This window comes from Babylonia areolata, chromosome 10, assembly GCF_041734735.1.
Source record: "Babylonia areolata isolate BAREFJ2019XMU chromosome 10, ASM4173473v1, whole genome shotgun sequence".
Taxonomy (NCBI): Eukaryota; Metazoa; Mollusca; class Gastropoda; order Neogastropoda; family Buccinidae; genus Babylonia; species Babylonia areolata.
Genome location: NC_134885.1, coordinates 30,185,716 through 30,198,215, shown reverse-complemented (window position 1 = coordinate 30,198,215; position 12,500 = coordinate 30,185,716). Strand labels below are relative to the sequence as shown.

Below are 12,500 nucleotides of genomic sequence, written 5' to 3'. Positions count from 1 at the left end.
CTCACTCATCTCTTCCTCTTTTTTGCTGGCTTTACTCACTCCTCTCTTCCTCTTTTTTTGCTGGCTTTACTCACATCATCCCTATTGCTGGCTTTACTCACATCATCCCTATTGCTGGCTTTACTCACATCATTCCTATTGCTGGCTTTACTCACGTGTTCCTCTTTTTACTGGCTTTACTCATGTCTTCCTCTCTTGCTGGATTTACTCTCGTGTTCCTCTTTGGTTTTTTGTTGTTGTTTTTTTTGTTTTGTTTTTTTGTTTTGTTTTGTTGTTGTTGTTTTGTTTTTGTTTGTTTTTGTTTTTTTGGGGGGCGGGGGGGGGGGGGGGGGCGGGGGGATGGCTTTACTCACATCTCCCCTTTTTACTGGCTTTACTCACATCTCCCCTTTTTTATTGGCTTTACTCACATCTCCCCCCCCCTTTTTTATTGGCTTTACTCACACCCCCACCCCCCTTTTTATTGGCTTTACTCACATCCCCCCCCCCCTTTTTTTATTGGCTTTACTCACATCTCCCATTTGTTGACTGGATTTACTCACATCCCCCCTTTTTTTTTTAGACTTACTCATATCTCTGATTTTACTGGCTTTACTCACATCTCCCCTTTTTTTTTACTGGCTTTACTCACACCTCCCCCCCTTTTTTTTACTGGCTTTACTCACATCTCTCATTTTTTGCTGGCTTTACTCACATCTCCCCTTTTTTGCTGGCTTTACTCACATCTCCCCCTTTTTTTTTACTGGCTTTACTCTTGCCTCACTCTTTTTTAAACTGGCTTTACTCACGCCTTCCTATTTGCTGGCTTTACTCCCGTCACCCCTTTTTTTGCTGGCTTTACTCACGTATTCCTATTCTTTTTCTTTTTTCTTTTTTTTTTCTTTTTTTTTTCTTTTTTTTTTTTTTTTTTTTTGCTGACTGTACTCACGTCTACTACACTTTTATTTTTTGTTGGCTTTACTCACTTTTTTCTCCATTGCTGGCTTTACTCACATCTTCCTTTTGCTAACTTGACTCACGTCTCCCCCTTTTTTTCTGGCTTTACTCAGTTCTCTCTTCCTTTTTTCTGGTTTTACTCAGTCCTCTCTTCCTTTTTGCTGGCTTTACTCAGTCCTCTCTTCCTTTTTTTTCTGGCTCTACTCACACCTTTTCTAATGCTGGATTTACGCACGTCTTCCTCTGTTGCTGGCTTATAAAGTTGCTTGTATTGAAATGTCTCCTTTGCAGGTCTGCTGGACAGCCCATGGACATATAAACATACATATACGATTACGTTGATTTTGATATATTTCACCTCGTCTTAGTTCAGTGTATGTGTGGCATGGACAGTTTTGAGACGGGTGGGAGATTGTGTGTGGGTGGTGGGTTGAGGTGCAGTATAGGATGGAGTAGAGGTTATGGGGGAAATGTAGATAGTGATGATGGTGGTGACGAGAGTGTTTGAAGAACTGATGATCGTGATAAGAGAGAGAGAGAGAGAGGAGAGAGAGAGAGAGAGAGAGAGAGAGAGGAGGGGGGCGGAGAGAGAGAAAGAGAGAGAGAGAGAGAGAGTATGTGTGTATGCATGTGCGTGAATGTAAGCATATCGTTTCGAGTTCCACCAGATTCCTATGCTGGCATTCCTGTGAGTATTTACATAATCCTCGAGGAAGCCACGTTTCACGGCGAGACGCTGGGACAAAAATACATCAATGGAGTATTCGTTCCAACATGTGCGCTTTAATCATTTCATGTATAAAAACACAAGGAAAAAAAAAACCCAACAAGGCTTGCCAGTCACCCCACTTTGCTAATGTTTCGGCCATATGTCCGCCTTATTTCAGGCTTTTTTCAAAGTCGTAAAAAAAATATATCGAAAAAGAGAGAGATAAAAACAACAACAACAACAACAACAACCCATGACCCCCTCAGACAAGCTTCGGATGAAAGAAAGGCGGCGGCATGGGATGGTGTGTGTGTGTGGGGGGGGGGGGGGGGGGGGGGGGGGGGAGGGGGGGGGGAGCAATGGGGGGGGGGAGTAGAAAAAGCTGGGGATAACTATTTGGAAGAAGAGAGGAAGATGTGACGAGAAAAAGAGGAGGGAGAGGGGCACACACACACACACACACACACACACACACACACACACACATACACACACACACACATGCGCACGCACGCACACACACACACACACACACACACACACACACACACACACACACACACATTTGCGTCAGTTTCAGCCAGTATCGAACACAGCAATCAGCAGAGTTAATAGTCAAAGAAAAACGACCCGATTCGCCATAGGTTAACTCTTTCCATACGAACGGCGAAAGAGACGACGTTAACAGCGTTTCTCCCCAATTACCATCATCAAAATATTGCAAGCGGAAGGCTCTTATACTGAAGACGTGAATGTTGACAAAGAATACCACAATTCTGACGACGGAAGCTAAAGGTTGGGTCATTGAGACACCCCACTGGACATCCGAGGGGTCTGTGTAGAGGAGAAGAGAGGGCTGGCCGTACTGAGTGAGTTAAATCATTTGGTATTTAAATATTGACTCCGAGGTGTTTTTTTTCAACATAAACAAGTGAACACTTTCTATTACTGAGGAAGGTTGATCTAAACCCCATACCTCCGCACCATAAATCAGCAGTGGTTGAATCTGTAAATCAAACAGCTTTAAGAACAACTTAAATGATTGATTATTGAATTTATACAATTTACTAAGGATAGAAATTGCAGCTCGTTTTGCTTTATTAGCTAATTCTTGACATGAATACCTAAAACTGAGTCTTGTGGGGAAAAAAAACAACAACCCCAGATATACATATGAATTCACAATTTTAATTTCTGTGTTATTATAGAACCATCTCTCAACACTTGCTAAAAAAAAACCCAAAAAAACCCCACCTTTTCTGAAAACCATAATACTACTTTTATCCATATTTCCTTTAAGTTGTAATTTGGACGCAGCCATAGAAAGGTTGTTCAGTTGTGTTTGCAGCCCAATAACAGTTTCTGATGGTAGAATAATATCGTCAGCAAAAAATAAAATAAACAATTCAATGAAACCAAAATTTAAAGTGGCCCCATGTCTTCCCCAATTAATAATGTCTAAAGCAAGTTCATTTGTAAACAAGGAGAAAATAATGGGACTACAGACATCACCTTGTTTAACACCATTCAAAAAATCAATTTGATCTGTGAACTGAGTACCACAACGAACTCTTGCTTGTACAACTTCATACATACTTTTAATACAACGAAATATTTCATCTTTAATATTGTGCTTTAACAAAATTGGCCATAATAGTTTTCTAGAAATTGTATCAAATGCCTTCACAAAATCAATAAAAGCCACATATATTTTCCTATTAAACGAAAACTGTTTCTGAATAATTGCTATATAACGTAAACATGTGATCAGCTGTGGAATGATTTTGTTTAAAACCAGCTTGGAATTCACCAGTAATGTTAAAATTGATCCATTCTTGCAATCTTGAATTGATAATAGAACTTGTACAGTTTGCTGCTAATATCTGACAAGGAAATGCCTCTGTAGTTATTAGAATCATTAACGATGTATTTTTTTTAATAAAGGTATAATGATGGATTCTTTCCAGTTGTCAGGATACTGACCTGTATCGAACAACTTGTTGAAATAATGCACCAAAAATCTAACACTTACGTCCCCGCATTCTTAAATAATTCCCCAATAATACCATCTGGTCCTGGTGTTTTCCCACACTTTAACTTCCTGATTGCAAGTAGGACTTCTTCTTTTGAAACTGGACGGTTTAGCAATGCATCCTAAGAATCAAAATCATTACTGTCATATTCATTACCATCACCATTATCAATATCAACACTATCATCAAAAGCATTACAATAATCATTCGTGTCATTAAAGACATCAATATCATTGCCACTAATGTCTTTGTCTAGAACATTTTAGAAATGATGAAACCAATCATGTACAGAGATTTTTGTTAGACTGAGACTTTTCTTATTACATATTTTCTTCATGTTGTTCCAGAATTTTTTCTGGTCTTTAATTGACTGGATCAACTAATCTATCAGAGTATCATTATATTCTTTTTTCCTCCTCCACAACATTTTTTTTTTTTTTTTTTGGGGGGGGGGGGGGGGGGGGGGGGGGGGGGGCGGGCTGGTTTTTTTTGTTTTGTTTTTTGTTTGTTTGTTTTTTTGTATTCGTTTCTAGCACTGCAAAAACCATCATTATCTTCTCTCTTTTTCGTTCTTCTGGTCACTCTGAAAAAAGCCATCTGGCATTACGTTTCGCTGTTCTACACTCTTGATCGTACCATTCTTCTGATCTGAGAGAGAGAGAGAGAGAGAGAGAGAAGAAGAAGAAGAAGAAGAAGAATACTGAGGTTGGCGCTGCCCTGTAGCGACGCGCTCTCCCTTTCGAGAGCAGCCCGAATTTCACACTGAGAAAATGTGTAGTAGCATAAAACAACACAACACAGCACAACACAACTACACTACACTACACTACACTACACTACACTACACTATACTACACTACACGACGACACGATACGATACACTGTAGTGTATACGATACAATGCAAAATTTGAAAGTGCGAAGAACGAAACACGGCCACGTTGGCAGCATGCCTGACTGCGTGTCGACTGCAAGCTGTGGCGTCGTTACTTCGGGAAAAACAACAACAACAACACACACAACAACAACAAAATACCCACCTCCATTTCCCAATTATCGACACGTGACAGCTGTTGAGTGTGCATCATCACGTGGAAACAGCAGGTCAGCTCGCCCTACCCCCCCCCCCTCCCCACCAACCCCTCCTCCGCCCCCCCCCCACACACACACATTAAGCCTCTCTCTCCAAGAACCAGCGCATGCTGGTATATCTCGTGGAATGACCTACCTTCACCTTTAACTCACTCAGTACGGCCAGTCCTCTCTTCTCCTCTACACAGACCCCTCGGATGTCCAGTGGGTGTCCGACTGAATGACCCAACCTTTAGCTTCCGTCGTCAGAATTGTGGTATTCTTTGTCAACATTCACCTCTTCAGTGTAAGAGCCTTCCGCTGGTAATATTTTGATGGTGGTTATTGGGTTGAAACGCTATTAACGTCGTCTCTTTCGCCGTTCGTATGGAGAGAGTTAACTCTTTCCGTACGAAGGACACACACACACACGCACACACACACACACACACACACAAAAAAAAAAAAAAAAAGAGGCGACAAACAACAGCTTTTCACCACAACCTCTGGCATCGATAAGTGTGACTGGTGGAAGTCTATCTCTTTTGAAGAGATGGATGAAGACAAAGAATACAACTTTTTTTTTCTTTATTGACTAAATCTTTTGGCTGGGTCACTCACACACCCACTGAATGTTAGATGGGGTGTAAGCCCACGATTTCTCGCAACCCCACGATTTCTTTTTGTTTTCTGTCAGTTGCGAGAAACCGTGGGGGACACACACACACACACACACACCAGTGCTTGAATCTTAAAACCAGTACTGTGCCATCATCTATGCCGTCTCGTCTATTATTGACGTCTTCGCTAACGCCATTGTCATTATCATGATCGTCATTGTAGTGTCCCCAATTTCTCGTTCCTTTTTTTATCTCTCTCTCTCATTGACTCACTTGTGTAAACAAAGTGAGTCTATGTTTTAACCCGGTGTTCCGTTGTCTGTGTGTGTGTGTGTGTGTCCGTGGTAAACTTTATCATTGACATTTTCTCTGCAAATACTTTGTCAGTTGACACCAAATTAGGCATAAAGATATGAAAAATTCAGTTCATTCCAGTCATCTTGTTTAAAACAATATTGCGCCTCTGGGATGGGCACAACAACAACAAAATGAAGCCTAATTATATGAAGACTGCATTTACTTTTATTTTTGTTATTTTTTGTATTCTCTAAACTTGGCACTTTGATCTGATATTCTGACACAACAACAAGAGCAGTCATTATTATCATTTTTTTGTTCAAACAGGAACTTCTTTTGCTAAGCATGGAAGTTTTATTTATTTTGCAAACGTTTTGGTGCAGATAGTAAAAAAAAGGGAAATTACTCTGTAATTAATGCTAGGGGGCTTAATTTATCACAAGTGAGTCTTGAAGGCCTTGCCTCTCTTGTTGTCTTAGGTTTGTTTGCATAAGGAAAAGACAAGAAACCAGCTCCGATGACAAAGGAAAAATATTTTTGATAAGAATAAAGGGGACGCCCCACGAATTCTCGTAATTGAGAGAAAACGTGGGAGGGGAACGACCACGATTTCTCGCCATCCTACGATTTCTTTCAAAGTGAGAGAAACCGTGGTACTGCGAGAAACAGAGGGCTCACTTGGGGTTTCTGTGGGGCAAATAAAGGGAAAAGACTGGCCGTCTAGAGTGAGTCCCTGACCTTCACTGCTGCGGACGAGGGCGGTCACCTGTGAGCCAGACTGCACCTTGTGTAGGTCAGGGTGTGTCAGTCATCGTTATTTATATAGACTTAACTTCCTCTTTTGGGGACTGTTTTGTTCAGTAAAGTCAACACTTAAGAGTATACTTCGTCGTTGTCGTCAGCACCAACATCATCATCAAAATCTTCTTCTTCTTCTTCTTCTGCTGCTGCTGCTGCTGATGTTGATGATGATGATGATCCTCCTCCTCCTCCTCCTCCTCCTCCTCCTACTCCTTCTTCTTCTTCTTCTTCTTCTTCTTCTTCTTCTCCTCCTCCTCCTCCACCTCCTCCTCCTCCTCCTCCTCCTCCTCCTCCTCCTCCTCCTCTTTCTTCTTCTTCTTCTTCTTCTTCTTCTTCTCCTCCTCCTCCTCCACCTCTGCCTCCTCCTCCTCCTCCTTTTCGTTCACCTCTCATTGGCGTTGAAGCATGGTGTTGTGGTGTGGTTTATCGGAGTGCACCGTGCGGCCCAGCACCTCCGTCGTCAACACTCGGGGACGTCTGTCGGGGTTGCCTCACCCTTAGACCATGGCCCCCAAAGACCTGGGGCCTGTGAGCACAGGGGAGGGGGGGGAGAGGTGTAGTTTCTCTGAGGATCCCACCCCAGGATGGCTGGCTAGAGGTTACAGCGCGCCTCAGTCTCGATCGCATGATGGACCCGTCTTAGGACACATGGAGTGTTTAATTGTGTGCAACACAGTGCCAACCTGCTGCCCTGCCCCGTTCTGAAAGGAACACCTTCAGTTGGTCCAGGGCTGCGAATATCGTAGCTAACTTTCACAATAAGCGTGGAGTGTAACGCGTCCGTGTAGAAAGCGAGAGAATCTGAGCGCACTGGTTCGAATCACAACGGCATCGCCAGTATTTTCTCCCCCCCTCCACTGGACCTCGAATGGTGGTCTTGACGCTAGTCATTCGAATGAGACGATAAACCGAGGTCCCGTGTGCAGAATGCATTTAGCGCACGTAAAAGAACCCACGGCAACAAAAGGTTTGTCCCTGGCAAAATTCTGTAAAAAAAAAAAAAAAATCCACTTGGATAGGAAAACAAATAAAATTGCAGGCAGGAAAAAAAACAACACAAAAATGGGTGGCGCTGTCAGTGTAGCGACGCGCTGTCCCTGGGGAGAACAGCCCAAAATTTCACACAGAGAAATCTGTTTTGACAAATAGAGTAAGACATAATACAAACAATCTGAGGGTCGTCTCCCCCTCCGCCACCTGGGGACCCGCCGGGTTGGGGATGGTCGACCCGCTTACTGAGCAGTTGGGGGAAGTCTGTCCCCGGACAAGACAAATTCTTTATTTCGAGGATAATAGATAAGCACTGGTGTGCTTTTTTACATCCAGTCCCCGCCCTGAATAGGGTCTACACTACACAATAATTAATAAAATGAAAGCATGGTGTTAGTAAAGATACACAACAGAGGAAAAAAGGAAAAAAAATATGCATAAATCAAAACAAAAACAACAACCACACACACACACACACACACACACACACACACACACACACACACACGCGCGCGCACGCACGCACGCTCGCACACACACACACACACACACACACACACACACACACACATGACATACAGGCATTAGCATGGTGTTAGTAAAATGCACAGGTAGAAAAATAATAATAAAGGAACAAAATCAAAGAAACAAACACACACAACACACACCGCATTACACATCAGAATGGGGGATAGAGGGTGAGGAAGGTTCTGTCAACCATACACATTTGACAAACAGTATCAATAAAATGAACGATTTACATTACACATTATGGACTTAAAAGAGTGTGTATTCATATGTATGTGTACATGACTACATGCATGTATATGAATGTGTATTGTGTGTGCAGAAAGAAAAAAAGGTGGCGGTCAAAGGGTTAAAATAGGTTCCTATCTAACAGAGACAGTCAAGGGGTTAAAATAGGTTCCTATCGTTACAAGAAGCCTGCACGCGCCCACGTCAGTCAATCGAGTGTGACTTCACACTGAACGCAGCCAGGCGTGAATTTATGACACAGAGCGCAAGCCAGTCAGCCATGACTTCTCTCGAACGGACTCAGCCACGTCTGCTTTCATCTATCTCCCTGTCTCTCTCTCTCTCTCTCACTCATTCACTCAGCCTTGGTTGCTACCGGCAGATGCAAGGAAAATCTTGCACCTGAGGGAAGGAGAAAAAAAAAAGAGGGAAGTTCTGTATCAGTGAACGAAGCAAGAGAGAGCCCTTGTGTGTGTGTGTGCCAACGAGGAAACTTCTCAGCTGAAGAGAGGAAGAGGAAGAAGTAAAGGCTTCATAATTGCGGGTTCACCGTTTCGACATCCGTTATTTTGGTTTAAGGTAAGTGTGTGTGTGTGTGTGTGTGTGTGTGTGTGTGTGTGTGTGTGTGCTTTGGTGCCTGCGTTTAGGAAGAAGAGGGGTAAGGGGAGGGGAGAAGGGAGTTAGCATGGATGGTTGTGTGTTCTTTAGTTTAGCGTCTTTTCACTGTTGGTGATATAAGACGATTAAAAAAAAAAATGATAATGACAATAAAAAAAACGAGAAAAGAGTTCGGGGGGTGGGGGGTGGGGAGGGGAGGAGAAGTCAGGAACTTCTACAACTACGTTAGTAATATGGATAAAAATAGGAAAAAAAAAAAAACAAAAACCAATGGTTGTGTGTGTGTGTGTGTGTTCGTTATTTAGTTAAGCGTCTTTTCACTATGATTGTATGTGCGTATGTGTGTGCAAATATACCCTTTAATTTCCCTCTATCTCTCTCTCCATCTCTCTCTCTCTCTCTCTCAAAGACAAATTGGAAGAATGGGCCATGCCTAAAATCTTAACCCTTGAATAAAAAACGTTTTGAGTTCTGAGCTCTGAGTTCTGAGTTTTCTCTCTCTCGCTCTCCCTCTCTCTCTCTCTCTATCTCTCTCTCCCCCCCCCCCCCCCCCCCTCTCTCCTTGGCATTGGAGCTGTAAAATGCTATCTTAAAAAGTCATTGTCACTGTCATTTTTTCTCCATCTGTCTCTCTGTCTGTCAGTATGTGTGTCTGTCTGTCTCTGTCTCTGTCTCTCTTTCTCTCTCTGTCTGTCTGTGTCTGTCTTTCTGTCTGTCTGTCTGTCGCTCTGTGTGTGTGTGTGTGTGTGTGTGTGTGGTTACAAAAGAAATAAACAAACACCAACTGTACAAATCTGGTTCTCTGCGTGATGAATGAAAGATCGAATCAGCGTTCGGTGGGTTATGGAAACAAGTGATTCCCTCCCTGACAAGGCGATCCCACATCTCCTTATCTATTTATTATATAAGTAGAGATACTGGCTTGGCTGTTATGATAACAGAAAAAAATATATTATTGGAATACACATTAATGATATACATCACAAGGTGTCTCAGTTTGCTGAGGCCACACAACCTGATACATAAAGGGGGCATAATTTCTTTCCATGGAAAGTTTAGACGGATTTGGAAAAAAAAAATTCGTTTATTTGTAAACGCTGAGAAAAATAACAAATTAAAGCAGTATGGCTGTGGAGTAAAATAGATCAGGTGGTAGGATATATACATGACAATGGACTTGAATCCAAAAGAATGTTAGATGCTTGGAATGTGGTTTGCCCAAGGCGTCTCCCTTTCACAATGTGAAGTGACAGGAGTCCAAAAAGTGAAACCCTCCTTTGACATACCTGGACGAAGAGAAATATTGCCCCTCTAGGTAGAGAGGCAGTTCAAAAATCACTAATCCAGAAGGAGATTAATGATTATTATTCTTGAGGGTCTGACTTATGGCCATAGGCGATCATGGCGAAGGAAGCTCAAATATACACAAAGGTATTTCTTTTAACTCTCTCCATACGAACGGCGAAAGAGACGACGTTAACAGCGTTTCACCCCAATTACCATCATCAAAGTATTGCAAGCGGAAGGCTCTTATACTGAAGAGGTGAATGTTGACAAAGAATACCACAATTCTGACGACGGAAGCTAAAGACAGACACCCACTGGACATCCGAGAGGTCTGTGTAGAGGAGAAGAGAGGACTGGCCGTACTGAGTGAGTTAAGGCTGGAAGATCACTCATTGTTTGGGACCACGTGTTCATGCTTTTAACGCGCTTGTTTTCTTAGTCTGTCTCATTTTCTTTCTCTGTCTATTTATTTATCTGTTTAAACCATTTTTGCTTTTCCTCTGATTTTCTTTCTGTCTATTTGTTCCACTGTGCTTTCATATCTGTGAAACTGCATGTTTGGTGCATATCTGTTATGCATGTGTGGGTGTATGAATAGAATAGAATAGAATAGAATACTTTTTATTGTCATAAAACCTTCTGTATGTGTGTGAATGTGTGTCTTCATGTTTTACATTTATTTGCTTATTTATCATCATTGTTGTCTTATTAATTTATTTATTTATTTATTTATTTATTATTATTATTATTATTATTATTATTACTGCTACTACTACCTTTTTATGTTATAATTATTATTTATTTATGTACGCTTATCTATTATTTATTCACCTTTTTTTTCTTTTTTTCTTTTTTTTTTCAAGGCCTGACTAAGCGCGTTGGGTTACGCTGCTGGTCAGGCATCTGCTTGGCAGATGTGGTGTAGCGTATATGGATTTGTCCGAACGCAGTGACGCCTCCTTGAGCTACTGAAACCGTCTATTTTCTTGATTTTGAATTCTCTTCATTCTTTCTTTCTTTTCTTTTCTTTTTTCTTTCATTATCCGTGTATGTCTGTCTTATTTATATTCGGGTTTTGTGTTTTTTTCGTCTTTTTTCCTTCTATCGCTTACTACTTCTTTCTTTCTTTCTTTCGAATCTTACGCTTTTACGATCTTTCGTCTTTCGTTCTTTTTTTCATGAACAGATTTCTTCACTTTTTTTTTTCTTTTTTTTTCTATTCGTTATTTATTTATTCTTTCTTTCTTTAGTTCGTAGAAGAAGAAAAAAGAGTAAAAAAAAAAAAAAAAAAAAAGCACGCATGCTCATACTCATGACCTAGCTTTCATTCACAGTTAAAAGATACGTTGGGTTTTTTCCTCTTCTGGCAGCTATTCGACGCAGACGCTCCCTTCTTCGCAGTTAACAGCACGACGCGAGCCAAGCGTGGGCACGGCAGTCGTCGAGGTTGACCAAACTTGACTTCAGTTCGAAAGAAGACACTTGACGGGAAGGTACTGGCTTTGGCTTCTCCGGAGTCGGCACAGATTAGGACATACTGACTCGAGAACGTTCGTGGAGGGCGTTGGACCAACTAGAAAAAAAAAACAAAAAAAAAACCACCAAGCAAACAAAAACTGGACATTCCAGTTTCATGACGTGCTCAGTAACAACGTTACAGCTGTCGCACAGAACAATACATAAGGTATAAAAAGCAGCAGCAGCAGCAGCAACATCAACACCAACAGCAAATAACCATTGTTCCCATCTGTGTGAGGCGTCATTCTGAATATCAACCGCGTGGCTGGGCTGTGACTACAAGTCAGAGCAAATTTGTAATTTTGTCTGAAGTACAGCAACCCATCAAGAAACATTCTGGTTAGTTGAGTGACAACTGTGCACGTGTTGCCTCCAAAGCATCTCCACGCACCACAGAAGCGCCATAAATCTATCGGTATATGAACGTCCCCCAGCCCAGCAGATCGGTAGATTGCCTGGAAACAGCTGTGCCACGTCAAGGTTCAGATCGATCTCAAGAAAAATAATAAAACCGCAGGTGAAGAGACGTCTACCTGGGACCAGTTCAGCATACATCAGTTGAACACAAAACCCCTCAGATTCTAAGCGCTCCCCCAATCCCCTTAGCTGACGCAGACTGACACAAAAGGTATATTCTGCACCCGCTCAAAGGGACCTTCAAGACGAACACGTCCTCTTCTTCTCAATTAAATAGCCGATAACCATTTCGGCTGTCACACTGATAGTTAACCACAACACAGGACAAGGACGCTGTCAAGAAACAGGCCCGGCCAACGAACCAGAGAGTCCATTGAACAGCAGACCAGTGGACTGCCTCGACACAGCTGTGCCAGTCGTCAAGGTTGAGAGCGATCTCAAGAAACAC

The 12,500-nt window shown here is 42.0% G+C and overlaps 1 protein-coding gene and 1 long non-coding RNA gene across 2 annotated transcripts in view; both read left to right on the top strand.

Moving 5' to 3' along the window:
• Window positions 1–11,851, top strand: part of LOC143286935 (uncharacterized) — a 22,144-nt gene extending 10,293 nt beyond the window's left edge. The window contains exons 3-4 of the long non-coding RNA XR_013055894.1: window positions 8,307–8,791; window positions 11,488–11,851. This is a non-coding gene — a long non-coding RNA (uncharacterized LOC143286935). The remainder of the gene's footprint in view (window positions 1–8,306; window positions 8,792–11,487) is intronic.
• Window positions 11,852–12,393: 542 nt separating this feature from the next.
• The window catches only part of LOC143286934 (sodium- and chloride-dependent glycine transporter 2-like), a 54,225-nt gene continuing 54,118 nt past the window's right edge, over window positions 12,394–12,500 (top strand). The window contains exon 1 of the mRNA XM_076594900.1: window positions 12,394–12,500. This exon is cut by the window's right edge and continues 344 nt beyond it. The gene's annotated coding sequence lies outside the window, so the exon portion shown is untranslated.